Here is a 13085-nt window from a genome sequence, read left to right on the forward strand (position 1 = left end):
GTCCGCTTGACTTATGACTCTACACAAGCACTAAACTAAAAAGTGACGAGCTAAACATGCTAGAACATGTTTAGTTAAGTTAGAAAACAGGTTTTGATATCAAAACAAACGGTTTTGATACCCTAGAGTTGTTTGGTTACAAAATACGCGAGAATACGCATTTTGGCCGAAACTACGACTCGTCACTAAGCCTAGATAACGTGGTAATCAGTAGGTATAGTCACTAGGGACTATAACCACTGTGATTACGCTCACGTTATGAAGTTCAAACGAACTTCACGTTGACCATAACTGGTCAAAGCAGAAAGTCAAACGCAGTTTGACTTTAACAACAAAAACGAATGAAAAGAACGAAAGAATACTTACAGAACGTCCCCGCAAGCTCTTGATCCGATTTACTCTCAGGTATGAAGCATAAACTTCAACTTAGAGAGCCAAAATCAGATTCAAGTGTGCTTTGGGAGGAAGTGAGGGTGGGTATTTATAGGAATTCAAGAACCGTTAAGATCGTTCATCGAAAACTAAGCTTTGATCTGGACCTTACATGTGTGCCCATGGTTTTCTAAAACCATGGGAGCCCCTAATATGAGTCATAATGGACCAGGTTCATTGAATACCAGCCCATGGTTTTGCAAAACCATGGGTTAAAACCATCAACACTTCAAAATGGACTAGGTTCATTGAATCTGGTCAGAAATTTCAAAAATGGTCCCTGCACTTGTAAAACTTGATTTTTTTTTCACTTTTAAGCCCCGTTAACCCCATTTCAAGGCTCTAAAATAAAGTTAAAGTATAAGGAACTTAAAACATGCTCAAAAATATCTCGGATGTCGGTTCGTTTGGTCGTACGGTCGCGTTATTCGCTTAATTACGACGGAAGTCGTAACGAACGCAAAAACGATCCAAATCAAGCGACGAATGGATTTTTATCATGCCAAACACTAAAACATAATATTTTAATGATTACATGAATTTTTGGATGTCCGGATATATTCAGAACGTAAAATATGCGCGAAAATGCAAACTTGTGCACTTTTTGACGCTTTTAGTCCCTATTGATCAATAAAGTTTATTTTAGCATACCGAACCCCTCAAAGCCTATTTCTAAGCTATGTAAAGGATATTTAGGGTATGTTTAACTTATGATCAAGTTCCGGAATGTTCGTTACTATACAAATCGGTATAGTTTCGCATTTTGACACAAATAGTCCCTGCGATCGAACAAACTTGATTTCAACACATCAAACCACCCAAAACTTATTTCTAAGTTATGTGGAGGATATTTAAGGTATGTTAAGCCTATCTCACTATTCCGGAGTGTTTGTTCCATTAAACTGGTTATATTTACGCATCTGTGCGCGTATAACCTTCCAGAAAGCGATTTAGAGCTTGAAATTGGGATCTAATTAAATTGCAAAATCATCAAACACAAATACACACATAATAACACAAAAACACATATAATAACACCAAAGCACATTGTTTTATTAACAATCAACATTGTTTTATATTGAACCACGACTATAAAACACAGTTGTCACAGCAGGGTTCATGAGTGAACAATGATGTATTTGTGAACAAAATAAACTTATCCTGACCATTGATTTTGTAGATCTAGATGTTTTCTTTAGTGGAAAGATTGTAATTATCTTTTGTAACTTACATGTATTTTGATAGATACAAGAGTATAATTGTATTTTTCTCTATTCATTTAATTAATTGATTTTTTCACTCTCCTGATTTCTCTTTCCAATTAAAAGAATATTTAATTACATTCTCTATAATTTTTTCTCTCACAAATTACCTAACTTAATATTTGATAATTTAAAAAAAATACAAACATTATCAAATATTGTTCCATCTAGAACATGATTAAAAATATTTAATTACATTATCTATACATATATTTATTAGATCAATGTTTGATGAAAAGATGCATAGTGGAAACAATATGTAATAAAACACAAGTGTATAAATCCGGTATATACCGGATTAGGTTCAAACGTGAACAAAATCCCAAGAGTGAACTGCGTAAACTGATCTGGGCCCTTGATTTTTATGATCTTGAGATTAAAGTTAGTGGCATGATGGTAATTATTTGGTTACTTTTTTTCATTTAATTAAATACAAAAAGGGTATATGTGTAATTTCAGTCTTAAATTGATTGCATAAATCTCTCACACATCAAGTAATTAATTATCCTCTTAAATTGATTGCATAAATCCCTCACAAATCAAATCAAGTATTAGGAAAGATGTAACTTAATTCAATTATTAAAATAATTATTTGTTTTAATGCGATATACACATGTGTATTCTGATTTTGCCCTCTTTTTAATGCGCTGTACACATGTGTATATCGTCTGTTTTTGTGATATCTCAGAATTTTTTTTGTATTGAATGTTGATGTACACCTGTGAATTACTGTACACATATTTACGATGCTGAGTACACATGTGTACTGTCCTATTCATATCCAAGTACACATGTGTATACCGTTAAAATATAAAGGTTACGTGGATCTTAAAAATCAAAATTTGAATTCTGGTAATGAAATCTAAAATAAAAATTGAAATTTGGTGATTTGTTGTTTGTTTTGATAATTAACTTATTAATAAATAAACATAATGTGGATAATGAATTTAAATTAGGAAAGATGTAACTTAATTCAATTATTAAAATAATGATTTAAATCTAATTTTTATATAATTACAATCCTACCCTTAACAACTAAAAAGGAAATCTAGGGTCCATATCTGTTCACGCAGTTCACTCTTGGGAGGTAGTTCATGCTGGAACCTTACCCCCGACCTGTATACACTATGTACTTGAATAATACACAGGTGTATATGTCTGGTATATACCGACCTGTATACACATATGTACTTGAATAATACACAGGTGTATAAATCTTGTATATACTGACCTGTATACATATATATTAAAAAACATAATTTAATTAGGATTAATATTTAATTTAAAAAGAACATAAGAGTTTATTTAAAAAAACATTAGCACTTCAATCTCCTATAATTAAAATAACGAAAAAATAATTAAAATGTGTGAGAGAGAGAGTTAAGAGATGAGAAATTAAGGGATTTTAATTAAAGTACTTGGCTAATGTCAATCTTACTCATTTAATCTAAAAAATAATAAAGCGCCAAAATTAGTTCACTCAATTCACTCTCAAGAAGTTGTTCACAAATGAACCTAATCCTATATATATATATATATATATATATATATATATATATAGGACAAAGATCCGTTAGGAACCACCCCTTATTGCGAGAACCGCGAGAACCAGTGTGAACACAAACAGTAATTCCTAAAAAAATCTAAAAAACACCCAAAAAAAATTTTTTTTATTTTTTTACTATTTTTTTTTGAAAAAATCGCTATATTTTGTTAATAAAAAATAAAAAAAAAATTCAAAAAAAAAAAAAATTCGAGTAACAGTTATCCATGCACATGTGCATATGTGTCGTTTCTTTGTCAAATTCCGTAATTCATTACAAATAATAGTCAATTGCACTTTCATTTACACTACTACGTGTAATACACTATCTTTTACATTACCAATGTTAGAAATGCACATGTGCATCTATATGTATCAACAGGAAATAAGGTGTTTTGGTACACTACTTTCTCTTTCATCTATCATTCCATCCATAATACACAAGCATGCACATGTGCATTTCTGTCATTTCTTTGACAAATTCCGTAATTCATTACATATATTAGACAATTGCACTTTCATTTACACTACCATATGTAATACACTACTTTTTACATTACCAATGTTAGAAATGCACATGTGCATTATATGTATCAACATGAAATAAGGTGTTTTGGTACACCACTTTGAATACACTTTCCCTTTCATCTATCATACCATCCATAATACACTACCATTACCTCCTACCATCCATAATACAATACCATTACCTCCTACCATCCATAATACAATACCATTAACAATATTTTCACTTTATTACATGTATGTAAACACCATTTATACCATCCAATCAACATATTACATAAAAAATTGACAACTATAACCAAACCATCAACCACTAGATATAACTAACCAAAAAACATGTATATGGGTCTACTTCTCCATTCAAAATCACAAACTTTTTGTACCAAAACACGTTATATCATGGTTATACCTAATTATGCACATGTGCATTTTGAATATTGGTAATGTAAAAAGTAGTGTATTACTAATGGTATTGTAAATTAAAGTGCAATTGTCTATTCCTGATAATGTATTACCGAATTTGTTGAAGTAATGATACATATGCACATGTGCATGGATAACTGTTACTCGAAAAAAAAAGTTTTTTTTTTTTTTTTTTTTTTTTATGGAACGAAATATAGTGATTTTTGGTTAAAAAATATTAAAAAAAATAAAAAAAAAATTTGAGTGCTTTTTTTATTTTTTTTAGATTTTATTTTGTGTTCACATTGGTTCTCGCGGTTCTCGCAATAAGGGTGGTTCTCGCATGAACCTTACCCTATATATATATATATATATATATATAGAGAGAGAGAGAGAGAGAAGCCGGTTAACGTACAATACCTCTTATCCTATATTATGTACGCGATAAGCCCAGCCGTCCAATCTTCTATCTATTGAACACTGCGAAATTAATTTATATAATTAAGTTAATCAAATTAATATACATAAAACCAACCGCGAAGGATAAAATTGACAATTCCTCTATCAAAATCCTGGTAATTTCGTTCAGTACCTTCTTCTTCTCCAACCGACTCTTCTGCAATCGACGTCCGCCCGTGCGATTTCATCCACTCAATTGTTCATCCAATGATTATAACAACTACAACAGCTTTGGGAGGTAATATATCCCCAATCGACAACAATGTTTACTAGAATGATAAAAATTTTGATGTGATTGTTCTTGTCAGTTGTGTGGGAGCAACAGAGCAAGAACACAATCGAACATGAGAATACTTGTAACTAACGTACAAAATGTATAACTTGCGAATTCGTAACTAACATGCGAATTTGGGTTTCCATAACAACATGCGAAATTGTATAACATGCGAAAATGTATAACATGAAATTGAATAACATACTAAATTATATAACATGCTACGTTGTATAACATGCTACATTGTATAACATGCTAAATTGTATAACATGCTAAATTGCATAATATGCAAAATTGTATAACATGCTACATTGTATAACATGCTAAATTGTATAACATGCTAAATTGTATAGCATGTGACATTATAAACATGTGAAATTGTATAACATGCGACATTATAAACATGTGACATTGTATAACATGCGAAATTGTATTTCATGCTTTTCATAACATGCGATTTGTTTAAGTAATAACATGCGAAATTTATGTCTATTGGAACCCTCAGTTACAATATTTGACAAAATGGGATTTCTAACTTCCTCAATCGTAACTCTATGGTCACCACCATGCTCACTGACGAATTCAACGTCTTCAAAATCAACATTTGTGTTTCGTCCGGTGTTGCTCTGTGGATCCATTGAAAACAACAATCGATTAAACCCTAATCACGTAGAAATGAAAACCGCAATGTATAGTTTTAAAAATTATGAATATTCGAAACTGATGCGATTTATAATTACCGGGATATTGGTGTAACGAACTCGTGATCTGCTTTTTGAAGGAATTGTCTAATTTGCCCTTACTGATTGAATGGATTGTCCGATATACCTTTATGAAGGAAAATTGAATCAGGGACACGTCTAGGGCTATTATGATCGCGCACGTAATGTACCATTAGGGAATTTGTATTCTACACTCCTATATATATATATATATATATATATATATATATATATATATATATATATATATATATATAGGAAAAGTGTAAAATACAATATGGCTTAATGTACATCACGTACGACAACGTGCGTGATTATGTGTATAACGTGCGTGATTAATGTTTCCATCATGCGTGATTAATGTTTTCCAACATGCGTGATTTTCAAATGAACGTTCGTAATTATCTGTCGTACGTGATGTACGTTAAGCCGTATTGTACGTTAACCGACCTCTCTCTCTCTAATATATATATATATATATATATATATATATATATATATATATATATATATATGGAGAGGATCATGAGAAAACTACATATAAATGAGAAAACTAGAAAACTAACTAAAAAAAGCTAAAAAATATTTTTTTACAATCGCTAGTTTTTATACATAAAAAAAACTTTTCAAAAAAAAAATATTTGTTGTATTGCACATGCGCAATATATATGATTATGTGTGTACTACACATGTGCACTATATCCGTAATAGTGCACATGTGCAATACAACCAAAAACTTTTTTTTATTTTTTGAAAATTTTTTTCCATGCATAAAAAGCTACAATTTTTTTATAAAAATTTTAAAAAAAAATTTTGGCATGTTTTTTTTGGCTTTTTTAGTTAGTTTTTTGGTTTTCTCATTTAAATTACTTTTCTCATGATCCATCCCCTATATATATAGAGAGAGTATTAGGTTCAAGAGTGAACACTAATGTAGTTTGCGAACTGAGCGAACTAATCCTGGCCATACATGTGTGTAGATCAATGGCCAAGATATAATGCTGAAATACACTAATGTATTTTACAATTTGATGATTAAATCCTAGCCTTCCATGTGTGTAAATCAATGGCCAAGATTTGCTCACTCAGTTCGCAAATACATTAGTGTTCACTCTAGAACCCCACCCTATATATATATATATATATATATATATATATATATATATATATTTATATATATATATATATATATAGGGGAGGGTTATCTTAAGAACGCTAAGTGTTGCGAGAACCGTGAGAACGAATGGAAAAACCAATTAAAACCAATTTTTTTTAGTACAAACCTTATTGTAATTAAGTAACAACATTAAAAAAAGGATTTTACAACATCAAATACTTCATTTATCCTCTCAAAATCACTCTCATTAGATTTTTTACACATGTGTAAATATAACAAATTTACACATGTGTAAGTGGCAAACTTACACATGTGTACATTTTCATTATTTACGAATTCACGTAAATTTAAAGGTGTAAATTAAATTTCTAACATTTTATTTGAACAATAATGATAAGTGTAAAAAAAAATTGAATTTGAATTGTTTTTGACCAAGTTCTCGTGCTTTTTTCATTCGTTCTTATGGTTCTCATAATATTTAGTGTTCTTATTTAAACCTTCCCATATATATATATATATATATATATATATATATATATATATATATATATATATATATATATACATACTAGCCATTTACCCGCGCGATGCGGCGGGAGTGGCGATTTACAATAGGATACTTATTTGACGTTAGTTTATCAGTCGTCTCGTGATATATTCTATAGTACTTAAGTTAGTTTTCTTATTCGTGATATGTTGGCACTGGTTTCGTTCGATATCTATTCTGGTTCAATATAACAACCAAACGAAAGAAATAAACTCAAAAGAATATTGACACAATTTTTACATCAATCGAAAACCCTAAAAATAAATTTAAATTGGACAGCAAGATGTGCTGATTTTAAATTAATTGTAAATGAAAATTTAAATGTTATCTTAAATATAACTTAAAAAAAGGAACATAAATCTAAAACACTAAACATAAAGAAAAGTATAGAAATAAAATAATAAAGTTTAGAAAAAAATTAAGAAAGAAAAAAAAGTGCATAAAAATAAGCATAGAAACGTGTTATATTTGACTTGACATATTCTGAAAAAAAATTACATCGAAAGGTAAACCAATTTGAATTTATACCGACACGTGCAATAAAATAAGCACGTAAGAAAATAGTTACGGCGCATTGCGGCGTTATCAAAACGCAAAGTGACTCGGATTTATACCGTCTAATGAAAACGTATTATATTTTACTCTACTCGTTTCCGAACAAAATTTAAGTCAAAACGCAGAGAAATTGAAAACGTAAATAAAAATAAGTGCGAAAGTGTATTATATTTGACCTGCCTCATTTTCCAAAAAAAAAAATACATTAAAATATAGACTAACTGAAAACGTACATAATTATACGGATGAAAACATGTTATACTTGACCAAACTCATTTCCGTGAAAAAATTACGTCTAAACGTAAAATAGCGCACATTAATTTTAATTTATACCAACACTAAATAAAAATAAACACGTAATACTTTATTACAATTTTTTATAAAGTTAAAATGTTGTAAGTGTCAACGCTAAAAGTTAAGAGGTAAAAGAATAAAAAAACTTTAAATAAAAAGCAAAAGATAAAAGAAATCAAAAAAGTATAAAAGAATACAAAACTATAAAAAAACACAAAAAAAATAAAAGTAAAGGCAAATAAAAAAAGTTGAAGCAGTAAAAAAACTAAAAGCAAATAATAGCCACCTGCCACATGCAATAAAAATCAAAAAAGAAAAGACAAAAGGCCAAAACATCCAAAAGGAAAAAAATAATAAAACTACAAAAAAAAATAATAAGAGACAAAAAGGCAAAAATGTCAAAAAAAAAAAAAGTAAAGCACTCTTCATCCGTTTTAGTAAATGTAATAGTTATAATGTTTCATCAAACTTACTTTAAGTTGACTATCGTAAATGTTAATCTTTTAGAAGTCATTTACAGTTATTAAATAAGTTTTATTCATCTTATTAGGAAACGTATGAACTTAATCTTGACAACTTTATTGTAAACGTGCGCCTTGATGTGCCTCATGTACACGCGTCACCTATGTTGCTGCAACGCAATAACCTAACCGCCTAGATGTTCCTCGACACCTTTTTAAAACACAGAAACGGCCACGGATGTTTTTGTGTATATGCCAAAACACTTTAACTAATATATGTTAAACGGGGAATAAGGAAAAACACATTGGTAAATTGTGTGCATCATATGTATGTCTAAACTACATCATTATAAAAATATGGAATAATATTTTATTTACACCCTCCCCCTCAATCTACAGATTCTTGATCCCATTCAACAGATTTGAAATTTGATTCAATAAACTAAGGCTAATACTTAAACAGAAGAAAATTTTAACATCAATGAGTAGTTCACATGGAGTATGTCATGCTCCTTATGCCAAACAAAGGTTGCGGCGGCTTAACTGGAGTATGTCATGCTCCCTATGCCAAATAAAGGTTGTCTGCATTGCAATGCAATCAAATTAAAAATTAGTCAACTAAAGCCTTTAGACAAACAAGCAGTTGATTTGAAACAAGCAAGCAAAATGCGAAAGGTCAAACACGAATACCATCACGGTTGAGCAGTTTTTTTAAGAATGACAGAAGCATATTCAGAAATGGTATCATCTCCTGATTCAAAGTGTTTTCCAAGTACTGGGCAACGATCAGATGCGCGCAGAAACTGTCGACAAGGTGCGTGTGTGCACAATTTATACAATGCAAAAAGAGCTATTTTTAACGGTGACTCGCTAATAGCATCTTTCCTACTTGGGTTGGGGATGACAACTGAACAATCTTCAACGAACTTCAAGAAAGCCTGCATAGCCCATGTAAAATACAAAAAAATTAAGAAAATATCGACCTCAAGCGTCTTCTTCAAAAACGCACGCAATTCACATAAATACTATCCAAATTGACAATCGCAAAAGTCTTCTTCTGTCGGGTCATCTTCTAACCCAAAACCCAAGTCATCCAGCACACCTCACACGAACTACACATAACACTCATGAAAGAAGAACTCAAATAATACCCAACTTCAACCCAGCCCAAATCCATATTACATGGATAAATATAATTCAAGTTTGACCAATTTATTAATTCTAATTTTGTAGTTTGATTTTCATTCATGTTCCCCATGACCTTATAAATATATTAATATGAACATATAACTTCATCTTCTCCGATAAATAACAAGTGCCGCTGCAGTCCATCGGAAAACTTCACTGCAGTCCATAGGAAAATTTCGTTTCCGTCAACCACAAAACTTCATTTCATTTTTATCTTTACCTAACATAAAATTGCACTTCGCCAAAAAAGTTGAGGGGTATCCCGGGCTACCCCTCGGCCACACATAAATCCGCCCCTAAAGACCAGCATCATAGACCCTGTAACTTAGATCAATTTTAACCTCCACAATACAAGTGTTAATATCAATTTTAACCTCGCCCTGAGAGCCTAGGCTTGCGTCTAGTCTCTAGGGCGCTTGTGACTACTATATAGTTAACTACATTAAATTAGGGGTGTTCACGGTCCGGTTTTAACAGTTTATGAGTCAAACCGTAAACCAAACCGTTAGTAACGGTTTTTGATAATTGAAAACCAAAACCAAACCATTAAAAATTGAAACCGAACCAAACCAAACCGTTAGTAACGGTACTAACGGTTTGGTATCACGGTTTGCGATTTATGGAGCCTTTATATGAATTGAATGATGTATAAAAATACTAATATTTGTTCCAGTTTCATAGTTTCCTAAACAAGCACAAAAAGCAAACATAAAACTTAATAATAAGCTTTGATTAAGGATTAACAGCTTAGACATACAACTTAACCGAGTAAAGATTATACAGTTAATAGTTAAATGTTATACATAAAACTTAACTTAAAAATATAGACATTATCACATAATACTTAACAAAAAGGAGATACATATTCTGAGTAAAACTATTTTAGGAGCCAGGATTCAGGACTGTTTGTGTCTTTTAAAAACTAAACAAGATCCATTGGGCTAAAATAAGAACCAGATTACTTAATATAATTAGAGTTAACCCAACTTTGTTCAAATAATTATAATATACATGATTAAATATACTTAATATACAATATAAAAAAATGAAAAGACTTATGGTCCGGTCTGGTTTTATACAATCGGTTTTTTATATAAACTGTAAACCAAAACGTTCGCTACTGTTTGAAAATTTTTAAACCGACCGACCGAAAGTTAAACAAAAAAACCGAACGTGGAACCAAACCAATGACCGGTTGGGCGGTTTCACGGTTTCAAACCGAACCGTGAACACCCCTACATTAAATGATCTAGTTTTAGATGCCAGGTAGCAGCCCGCTCGTTCATCTTTGCCAGGTGGTGGTTGCTTCTTTTAGAAAGAAAAATATTGAGGTGCCGTCGGATAGTTCACTCTTATACGAGACTTCAGATGCTAGCAAGATCAATCATTCTTTAGATTTCGTGTAAGTCATTACTTCTAAAATCATTTAATCATTGTTTCGTTAAAACAAGTCAAAATATCGATCATAAATTCATCAACGTCTGGTTAATTTACAGGACTGGCCTCTTCATTTCGATATTCAGCATGGTCTGTGTTGGAGTTCTTGAAGTCATTAGGCTGGAGATGGTTTCAAGAAACAACTACTATGAACTCGAGCACATTCCCATGTCTATTTTATGGCAGTTGCCATAATAATTTCTTGTCGGGTGTGCCGAAGTTTTTACGTTTATCGGGAAGTTGAAGTTCTTTTATGAACAAGCTTTCTTAAATAATAAAAGATAAGTTTTCTGATATTAAAAGATAAGAGTTACCTCCCTCCTTCAGCTTTGTGTGCCAAATTAACTTCATAGATTTTGCTTGGCCTCTTTAACATGACAATAGACAACTGCGTTCGGAATTTGTGCTCCGGAGTGATGCCTGACCACCGTCATCCCGTCCCCTCACAACTCGCGTATGTAGCTGCAGGTGATCTCTTCGTTGTTAAGAACGAACATTGAAGTTTTGGGTGGGTCAACTGAAAACAAAATCATTTTATTTAGACCCAATAAAACCGAAAATAAACGTGACAGAATGACCCAGTGCTGCAACATATCTGACCCGTTTGAACCGTTTGACCCATTCATCCATATATGAAGCTCCAGCTTTAAACCTGTCAAGATTATCCCTACAATTTACCAAAACCATTCTAAGCATATAATCAAGTCGCCGGAAACATATATTAGTCTAAAATCAAGTATGGGGAAGTAAAATTACCTGATTTGTCAAGCAATAGATGGATTCATGGTCTCAAACTCTCAATGAGTACCTACATAGACATTCGTCGCAAGAACCCTAGTTCCCTTTGCCACCTCTACCTTCTCCAGAGACTCTCCTACCCGTCTCTCTCTCTCTCTCACACACACACTTTTTCTTGTCTCTGGTTATTTTTTCTGCAAATGAAAAATGAAAATAAGAAGCAGGATAATGGGTCTCTGGCAAAACCTTGGCTACCAACAAGCTTTGATGGTTGAGATTCTGCTGGAACTCAAGACATTACCCAAATACCAAAAAAAAAAAAACCTATAATAATATTGTGAAACAACCTTACTGGAGTTTCCAGAATCTTCAACGGAACATGGTTGGAAGGTTCGATCATCCTCTCATCTGATAGTTGTATGATCTTAACACATTCACCACCCGAAGTCGTAACCATCTCTGTTTTTGTCGGAACCCTAGATCTTAACACCCTATGTTGTCACCGCCCTGTTCAACCTTGTAACCAAAACCAAAAAGAGAAAGCTAGTGAGAAATTGTAAGATTAATCTTAGCAAAGAATCAAACTTGGATGAAACTGCACCGAAAGTGAAATTTGAGAGGAGGTAACGGTGCCGAAAGTGCCACGTGCGAGAACAAACCTGCAAATCGATATGGATTTCTTCAAGTAAGTGTTCATCAGTTGCGAATCGAATGGGAATTTCTTCAAATCGGTGTTCAACACAGGAAAAAGAGGGACATAGATTTAGGAGAAAAGGGGAAAAACAATAGAAAAGAAGAGAAAGAGAAAGAGAGAGAGAGAGAGAGAGAGAGAGAGAGAGAGAGGCGTGTAGACTAAGAAAAGATAGATCTGAGAATTCTTAAGGGTGTTTGAAATTTAAGATCCCGCCCACATATCCCGCTCAACAGATTTCCAACTTTTTCAACACATTTATGCTTAAATGGTTGTATAATGTGCATAAAATGGTTGTACAATGGCAAATGACCATTCTTGCCCTTCCTATATGCTTATTAAAGTAGTATATATATATATATATATATATATATATATATATATAGGGGGCCGCTAGAATGAGAACCACCTCGAGTTGTAAGAACCGCGAGAACCACA

At 32.0% G+C, this 13085-nt stretch overlaps 1 long non-coding RNA gene across 4 annotated transcripts; it reads right to left on the reverse strand.

Annotated features, from left to right (window-relative positions):
• Positions 1-8922: 8922 nt before the first annotated feature.
• Positions 8923-12782, reverse strand: LOC110922833. Of its 4 annotated transcripts, none has more exons than XR_002583511.2 (7): positions 12616-12782; positions 12304-12463; positions 11975-12150; positions 11819-11885; positions 11533-11735; positions 9284-9531; positions 8923-9175 (listed from the first exon to the last, which is right to left on the reverse strand). It is a non-coding gene; the product is annotated as an uncharacterized LOC110922833 (long non-coding RNA). The 4 variants fall into 4 exon arrangements; XR_002583508.2 differs by having other exon boundaries at positions 12304-12472; XR_002583510.2 differs by having other exon boundaries at positions 12558-12782.
• Between the last annotated feature and the right edge of the window lie 303 nt (positions 12783-13085).

This window comes from Helianthus annuus, chromosome 16 (assembly GCF_002127325.2).
Source record: "Helianthus annuus cultivar XRQ/B chromosome 16, HanXRQr2.0-SUNRISE, whole genome shotgun sequence".
NCBI lineage: Eukaryota > Viridiplantae > Streptophyta > Magnoliopsida > Asterales > Asteraceae > Helianthus > Helianthus annuus.